The sequence below is a fragment of the Hevea brasiliensis genome, unplaced genomic scaffold, assembly GCF_030052815.1.
Source record: "Hevea brasiliensis isolate MT/VB/25A 57/8 unplaced genomic scaffold, ASM3005281v1 Scaf16, whole genome shotgun sequence".
Classification (NCBI taxonomy): Eukaryota; Viridiplantae; Streptophyta; class Magnoliopsida; order Malpighiales; family Euphorbiaceae; genus Hevea; species Hevea brasiliensis.
The window spans coordinates 58,548-67,458 of NW_026614652.1; the positions used below are offsets into that span (position 1 = coordinate 58,548).

The 8,911-nt window shown below is 33.7% G+C and overlaps 1 long non-coding RNA gene across 1 annotated transcript; it reads left to right on the forward strand.

Moving 5' to 3' along the window:
• Positions 1-2,459: 2,459 nt before the first annotated feature.
• LOC131176547 (uncharacterized) lies at positions 2,460-8,601 on the forward strand. The gene is made up of 3 exons (XR_009146567.1): positions 2,460-4,167; positions 7,600-7,659; positions 8,329-8,601. It is a non-coding gene; the product is annotated as an uncharacterized LOC131176547 (long non-coding RNA).
• The last annotated feature ends 310 nt before the right edge of the window (positions 8,602-8,911 follow it).

The window sequence follows — 8,911 nt, forward strand, 5'->3', positions numbered from 1 at the left end:
GAAAGAAGAAAAGAAGAAGGAATTTGAAGAATTAGAATCCAAGTGGAGGTAAGAACTCTAATTTGAAGATTTTAGATTATTAGTTGTGTTTGTAGCTTAAAGTAACTTAAAAGTTAAAGAAATGAAATGAAATCAATTGTTAGAGGACCAAACCTAAATTTTGGTCAACTAGGGTTTTGATGTGTGTATGCATGAGTTTGATGGACTTAAAGGTGTATGTGATCTTGTTTGGGTTGAAGAAGCATATATATAGGCATTATAAATTGGTTAAATGCAATTAATTGGTGAACTAGGGTTTTGGATACTTAGGGTTTAGAGACAAAAATATGAAAAATTGATAAATGATGTCTTTGACCTAGTTTAAAGTGAGAAATGGTCATTTGTGACCAAATGAAGTGTGTTGAAAGTGTTTGAATTGAGTGTAGATTCGGATTCAATGAGGTCATGCTGCTGGCAGCAGGACCAAGTTCCCTTTGAGGGATCAAAATTGAAAATTTACAAGTCTAATTGGTATGAGACCAATTGGGAATGAAAATAGACACTAAATGACACAATTTTCATTTAGGAATCATGTCCAAAAAGTGACCAAAACCTAGTGAACAAATTGACTAAATCCGAAAATTCTCAGTCTGACCTGTACAAACTAACCAAATGAACAGTGTTTGTTCATTTGGCTATAACTTGAGCTAGGCAGGTCTAAATGACCTGAAATTTTTCCAGTGGATAGTTGAGGTATAGACCTAAAACTTTCATGAAGAACACAAATCCAAATTATGTCATTAACCTAGTCATTTGGCCTACCAAAGTTGGTGACCTAAAACTGCCAAAACCAAAATTTGCCCAGAAATCTGGGTTAAGTCCAATCCGGCAGTCATGGTTCAAATGGCTATAACTTGAGCTACAAAACTCTAATTAGAGTGATTCAAAAAGGAGAATAAACTTAAAACAATAGGGAACATTTTTTATGAAGAAAGTTTTGCCAAATTCTAACAGTAAAATGACCAATGGAACAGTGTAACTTAAGACACCAAAACTGAAAAATTGCAAATTTGCTTAAAAGAATTAGAATTTGAGTAAACAATCAAAACCAACAAATTTAGTGACCAAAATGTGGTATGTGGGTGAAGTTGGAATTCCCATACCTATTAAGCCTTAGAAAGTCAACAAATTGATTTGAATAGTACCATGAATAGTAACTCCAAAATGAAAATTTTCAAGAATATTAGTTTAAGCATATTTGGGCTAGAATCAAGTATTTATGAATTAATTATTAGATTTATTATCAAATAAGATACTGAAACGCTATAAATTTTGTGTTTCAGTTGAAAAAGACCTGGAAGATATAAGGGACTGAGTCAAGGCCTAGAGCCGACTCACGTCAGGTTTGTGCACAACAAACTTAAAATTCTTGTTTCTACTTGACAATTCTTGAAATAAATATTGTGAATAATTTTGATTATTATGGCTTTGAAAATATTATTTAAAAAATAGTGTGTTGCCTATTTTATAAATGAAAAGTTTGGAATGAAATATGATTTGTAAATTGCATGAAATGTTTGAATAACTTAATTTAAATTGTTTTTAACTCAAACTTGGCATGGCAATATTAATATATTCCTCCTCCACTTGTGGGGTGAGTTTGATATTTGACTATATTCTTCCCTCTCTGGCTTCCCAGTCTGAGGGGTGAGTTTGGATGAGTACTAATTAGCTAGCTAGCCACCTTCCTCATTGATTTCGATTAGTAGGGTGAGTTTGCCTTGTCGTGATGCACACACGACATGTTTGGAAATTTTGTGTCATGGCCTAAGTTGTGTTATTGTTTGGCAATACTATGTTTATTAAATTCTTTGATCAAGTTGTGCTATATTAAGCTTTGAAAATTATGATTTGTTATAAATGTGATTTGAGAAAAAAAATTGTGAAATATGATTATGAGATTTTTGAATGATGATTTGTTCATAAATGTTTTATATTATACATTTTATGCTTTATTGTGTACCACTGAGTATTTATATACTCAGCGATAGCTTTAACTTGCTGTTGCAGATAGAGAAAAGGACATAGTAGTAGAGCGAGCTGCTACAGTTAGAGAGGAGTATAATGGAAGAATTTTTGTACGGGTATTTGTCTATACCCTAGTAGTTTAGTTTGATGTAAATATGATAGTATGCATATGTATCTCTGTAATTTGAGCAATTGTACAGATAAAATTGTAATAATATTATTTTTAAGATTTTGCATCTGTAAATTAACTTATGATTGTAAATTAATGATTTAAAATGTAATGTGCATGAGATATGAAATGTTTTGAGATATTAATTCTTGATTTGAAATTTGGATTTTGAATTGAAGTGTTGCTATTGCTGTTGATTTGAGGTTTGGTGGTTGCAAATGGAGTTGTAATTGAGAAATATATTAGGAGTGTTTCTATTTTCAGGTTTTGAAGAACTGTTTTCTCAAAATACAGATGGCACTCTGCCGAAATTTTTATAAAATTTACGGAAAAATAAAAATGGACAAAAATTTTAACTAGTTTCAAACTTCAATTAAATGTTTTTATTTCCTACCAAAATGCTCACCACTTCCAAAATATAAGAAAATGGTTTTAAAATCCCTTGTAGTATATTTAATGGGTTACTGGTAGGTGAAGTACGGTAATTCATTAGGTGTACTACGGGAACATGTTACATCTTACAAGGAGTAGGGTGTGACATGTTTAGTGGTATCAGAGCAAGGTTTTAAAATAAATTTTGAACTGTGAATTTGAAATATTTTGTCGGTAAATACAACTGCTCAAATGTTTGATATATATGACATATTTACATCATGAATATGCACTAACGGAGGTCAACCTCCTTGTGTTTGTTATCAGAGAGTAGAAAAATTCTGGAAAACAGAATGGAAGAGGGAGATCATTCCGTAGAGCAATCTGTCGAGGCTGAGGCCCGAGGAGAAGCCCCAGCACTCCAGAATGTGAGTGGGTTAGCCACTCCAGCTCCTCCTCAAGCACCGCAGTTTCCTGCTCAGTTGCACAGCAAATGGCTGCGTTCTTTCAACAAATGGCGGGAAATGTGCCACCTCAAGCACAGACACAAGCACCTGCAGCACAACCACAACCTCCGGCTCGGCAATATGAGAAATTAACAAAATTTGGGGCTACAGAATTCAAAGGAACAGTGGATCCACTGGAAGCAGAACAGTGGTTAGAGAGGATGGAACGGGTTTTCAGAAAACTACAATGTGCTGAAGAGTTGAAGTTCGAATATTCAGTATCACTTCTGCAAGGGGATGCATATGAGTGGTGGAAGACCATCCCCTACAGTCTGGTAGAGCCACCAGTCCTCACATGGGCAGACTTTTTAAGGGAATTTCGGTAAAAGTGGGTCCCCGATACTTATGTAGATATGAAGCTGCAAGAGTTTTTAAGTTTGAAGCAAGGGGATAGAACTGTAGCAGAGCATGAACAGGACTTTTTAAGGCTAAGCCATTATGCTGGAAGCTTAGTCTCCACCCCCAAAGACCGGTGTAAAAGGTTTGAGGTTGGGTTGAGGCCTAGCTTGAGAATGCAAGTGGTAGGGTTCCGACGCTAGAATTTTTCTGAATTAACTTCACAAGCCCTGGAACTGAAAAGGATAGAATCAGAATGGGCAATGAAAAAGAGTACACAAGAGAAAGAGAAAACTGAAAAGGTTACTGGTCAAGCTACTGAGAGTGGCTTTAGGAAAAGAAAACATTTTGGAGGATCTAGCTCGTGTGAATCGGGTAGAGGTATATCTTCTAGACAGAAACCATCCCAATCCGATCAGTAAAATCAACGGACACGCAGAAATACGCTGTCGGATTGACTTTGTGAGACTTGTGGTAAATCACATAGTGGAGTATGTTATAGAGCTATAGGAGTACGTTTCAATTGTGGAGGGACTGGTCATTTTGCTAAGGATTGCATAAGTCCACGCCGTTATGGATCATTTACCATGGCAGAAGAATCAGCCCAAGTTTCTACCCCGAAGAGTTTACCAATAGTTGGTAGAGGCAGAGGCAGAGGTAGGAGTAATACACCTGGAAGTCAGAGTACTGTAAATCAACCAGGACAAGGTGATGCTCTAGTGAGAGTGTACACTATGCGACAGAGGAACAAGGATGAAACTTCTAGTATGGTTGCTGGTATTTTCTCAATTCTTAACTGAGATATGTATGTGTAAAAAAAAAAATCAATTTTGATATGTTAGTGACTAGTCTTTTTAAAATTAATTTTGGAAGAGTTTGTCAGTAAAAAGTATTTGCTAGCACACAAGAATTTGTAAAGTTAATTAGTAAGCCTAATTATGTAAGGAAAGAGAACCTAAAAGTAAGTTATTGTAATATAGCTACCTTAGATGCGGGTAAGGGTATTACTGCTGATAGATGTCAGTGGGTACCATAATCAAAATAAGTTTAAGATATTAGTAGATTTAAAAGAAATAAGATACAAGGAAGTTTGTTCTATTGGGATGTATCGTAGTAACTATGCAATATTCTTGATATTTGTGCTGTAAGCTGCAGATTACAGTACTGACTTGGGAATTATTGTGTAGAGCTACGTACTACCCAATAGTACACAAGAATAAGATAGTTGCAAACGGCATCTGTTTTGGTATAGTTATGATAAGATAAAGTTTTCTTATTGGAAAGGAGTTTGAAAATCCTAACCTGGGATTTAAAACTCTAAAGTTAGAATATTGAAAGGTTATAGTTCAGTACAAAAGAAAATAATAATTACACATCAGTGCAAAATAAGCTATAGAATATCGATAGATAAAAATAAATAGAACAGTAAGAAATGAGAAAAATACTAGATGAGAAATTGTCACCAAGGTAAGCAATTTATTTAAGGTGCATAACGATAGTCCAAACTATTGTATCAAGAAAGAAATAAGTTAAACCAAAGCAAACAAGATAGTACAAAATGGCACATAGACCTTGGTCATAAATGGAGATGGTAAGATAATGGTTATGGACCTATGGCCAAGAAAGAAAAGACTATAAAAGAAAATAATTGCTAAAACAACAGCAAGAAAAGACTAAAATATTCTAAACTAAACTGAAGGTTACATCAAATGATTAAGAGATTTGATAAGAAAAGAGTAAAACAAAGTTCTCACCCATAGGATAACATGAGGTCCTAGGAAAGTGGATCTACTAGCACACAGATTTGCTTACCTCTAAAATTGAAATGAATTTGAATCTAACTTATGACGGAAGCTCATAAGGAACATGACACACGAGGTAAGCAATCGATGAGTAAATAGCATTGGTTAAAGTGCTATGGACCATTATTCCGATTATAAAGCTATGTAGAAATGTGAGAAAAACATGAGAAAAAAACATAAATGACTATTTGAGGACATATAGTGGACACAATTTTGAGGACGAAATTATTTTAAGGGGGAGAGAATTATAACACCCCCATTTGTATAGCTAGATATGTTTCACTGTTCCGGTGACCGGTGTCGGTCCGGACAATTAAGAGAAATAGAATCACATCTAAGATACCTAGAGAAGCCCTGAACACGAATAATTAGTAATTGATAATTAGTTAAGTACAAATAAGAAAAACAGAATATAAGAAGTTAAACGAGCCGAGAGTCACAGCGATGGGTGACCTTCTCGGGAAGGACTGCGAAGTCGATTTAAACTCAAATTTCGAACCGTAAAATGTGACGCTGCGATCCTTAAGACTATTGTGAACACAGTAGAAAAGAGAAAATCACGAAAATGAATTGTTAAGTAAGTCAAATAATTAGGTCAGGGAGCCAGAATAAATATTGAATTATTTGCAAATCGGGTTGAACCGGCGAGGGGCAATTTGGTCAATTGACCCTGAGAGCTGACTCCTGACCTAACTGTCAAATAAAATCGGAGAAAAGAAAATTTTGGAGTCGGGTATTAAATTAAAGAACTAATAGAAAAATAAATTAAAAAAAAAGAAAATGAAAAAGTGAAGGGAGATGACATCATGCATGACATCATGCATGATGCCATAAATATTATAATTAATAAATTTAATTAAATTGATTTTTTGGTCTTCCATAAGACAAAAGACATAAAGAAAAGAAAAGAAAAAAAAAAGTTGGTCTTCTTCATAGTGCCGCCTCACTCTCACTCTCCCTCTCCCTCACCAAAACCTCCATTAAAGCTCATTTTGAGCTTGATCAAACCCACAATTCCACCATAAAAAGTTAAACCTCCAACATTAAACCTTGATTTCAAGCCTTGATAGAGGACTTGACAAAAAAAGAAAGAAGAAAAGAAGAAGGAATTTGAAGAATTAGAATCCAAGTGGAGGTAAGAACTCTAATTTGAAGATTTTAGATTATTAGTTGTGTTTGTAGCTTAAAGTAACTTAGAAGTTAAAGAAATGAAATGAAATCAATTGTTAGAGGACCAAAACTAAATTTTGGTCAACTAAGGTTTTGATGTGTGTATGCATGAGTTTGATGGACTTAAAGGTGTATGTGATCTTGTTTGGGTTGAAGAAGCATGTATATAGGCATTAAATTGGTTAAACGCAATTAATTGGTGAACTAGGGTTTTGGATACTTAGGGTTTAGAGACAAAAATATGAAAAATTGGTAAATAATGTCTTTGACCTAGTTTAAAGTGAGAAATGGTCATTTGTAACCAAATGAAGTGTGTTGAAAGTGTTTGAATTGAGTGTAGATTCAGATTCAATGAGGTCATGCTGTTGGCAGCAGGACTAAGTTCCCTTTGAGGGATCAAAATTGAAAATTTACAAGTCCAATTGGTATGAGACCAATTGGGAATGAAACTATACACTAAATGACACAATTTTCATTTAGGAATCATGTCCAAAAAGTGACCAAAACCTAGTGAACAAATTGACCAAATCCGGAAATTCTCAGTCTGACCTGTACAAACTAACCAAATGAACAGTGTTTGTTCATTTGGCTATAACTTGAGCTAGGCAGGTCTAAATGACCTGAAATTTTACCAGTGGACAGTTGAGGTATAGACCTAAAACTTTCATGAAGAATACAAATCCAAATTATGCCATTAACCTAGTCATTTGGCCACCCAAAGTTGGTGACCTAAAACTGCCAGAATCAAAATTTGCCCAGAAATCTGGGTTAAGTCCAATCCGGCAGCCATGGTTCAAATGGCTATAACTTGAGCTACAAAACTCCAATTAGAGTGATTCAAAAAGGAGAATAAACTTAAGACAATAGGGAACATTTTCTATGAAGAAAATTTTTCCAAATTCTAACAGTAAAATGACCAATGGAACAGTGCAACTTAAGACACCAAAACTGAAAATTTACAAATTTGCCTAAAAGACTTAGAATTTGAGTAAACAACCAAAACCAACAAATTTGGTGACCAAAATGTGGTATGTGGGTGAAGTTGGAATTCCCATACCTATTAAGCCTTAGAAAGTCAACAAATTGATTTGAATAGTACTATGAATAGTAACTCCAAAATGAAAATTTCTAAGAATGTTAGTTTAAGCATATTTGGGCTAGAATCAAGTATTTATAAATTAATTATTGAATTTATTGTGAAATAAGATACTGAAACACTATAAATTTTGTGTTTCAGTTGAAAAAGACCCAGAAGGTATAAGGAACTGAGTCAAGGCCTAGAGGCGACTCACGTCAGGTTTGTGCACAACAAACTTAAAATTCTTGTTTCTACTTGACAATTCTTGAAATAAATGTTGTGAATAATTTTGATTATTATGGCTTTGAAAATATTATTTGAAAAATAGTGTGTTGCCTACTTTATAAATGAAAAGTTTAGAATGAAATATGATTTGTAAATTGTATTAAATGTTTGAATAACTTAATTTAAACTGTTTTTAACTCACACTTGGCATGGCAATATTAATATGTTCCTCCTCCACTTGTGGGGTGAGTTTGATATTTGGCTATATTCCTCCCTCTCTGGCTTCCCAGTCTGAGAGGTGAGTTTGGATGAGTACTCATTAGCTAGCTAGCCACCTCCCTTATTGATTTCGATTAGTGGGGTGAGTTTGCCTTATCGTGATGTACACACGACATGCTCGGAAATTTTGTGTCATGGCCTAAGTTGTGTTATTGTTTGGCAACACTATGTTTATTAAATTCTTTGATCAAGTTGTGCTATATTAACCTTTGAAAATTATGATTTGTTATAAATGTGATTTGAGAAAAAAAAAATTGTGAAATACGATTATGAGATTTTTTAATGATGATTTGTTCATAAATGTTTTATATTATGCATTTTATGCTTTATTGTGCACCACTAAGTATTTATATACTCAGCGATAGCTTTAACTTGCTGTCGCAGATAGAGAAAATGACATAGCAGCAGAGCGAGCTGCTACAGTTAGAGAGGAGTATAATGGAAGAATTTTTGTATGGGTATTTGTCTATACCCTGGTAGTTTAGTTTGATGTAAATATGATAGTATGCATATGTATCTCTGTAATTTGAGCAGTTGTACAAATAAAATTGTAATAATATTATTTTTGAGATTTTGCATTTGTAAATTAACTTATGATTGTAAATTAATGATTTAAAATGTAATGTGCATGAGATATGAAATATTTTGAGATATTAATTCTTGATTTGAAATTTGAATTTTGAATTGAAGTGTTGCTATTGCTGTTGATTTGAGGTTTGGTGGTTGCAAATGGAGTTGTGATTGAGAAATATATTGGGAGTGTTTCTATTTTCAGGTTTTGAAGAACTGTTTTCTCAAAATACAGACAGCACTCTGCTGAAATTTTTATAAAATTTACGGAAAAATAAAAATGGACAAAAATTTTAACTAGTTTCAAACTTCAATTAAATTTTTTTACTTCCTACCAAAATGCTCACCACTTCCAAAATGTAAGAAAATGGTTTTAAAATCCCTTGTAGTATATTTA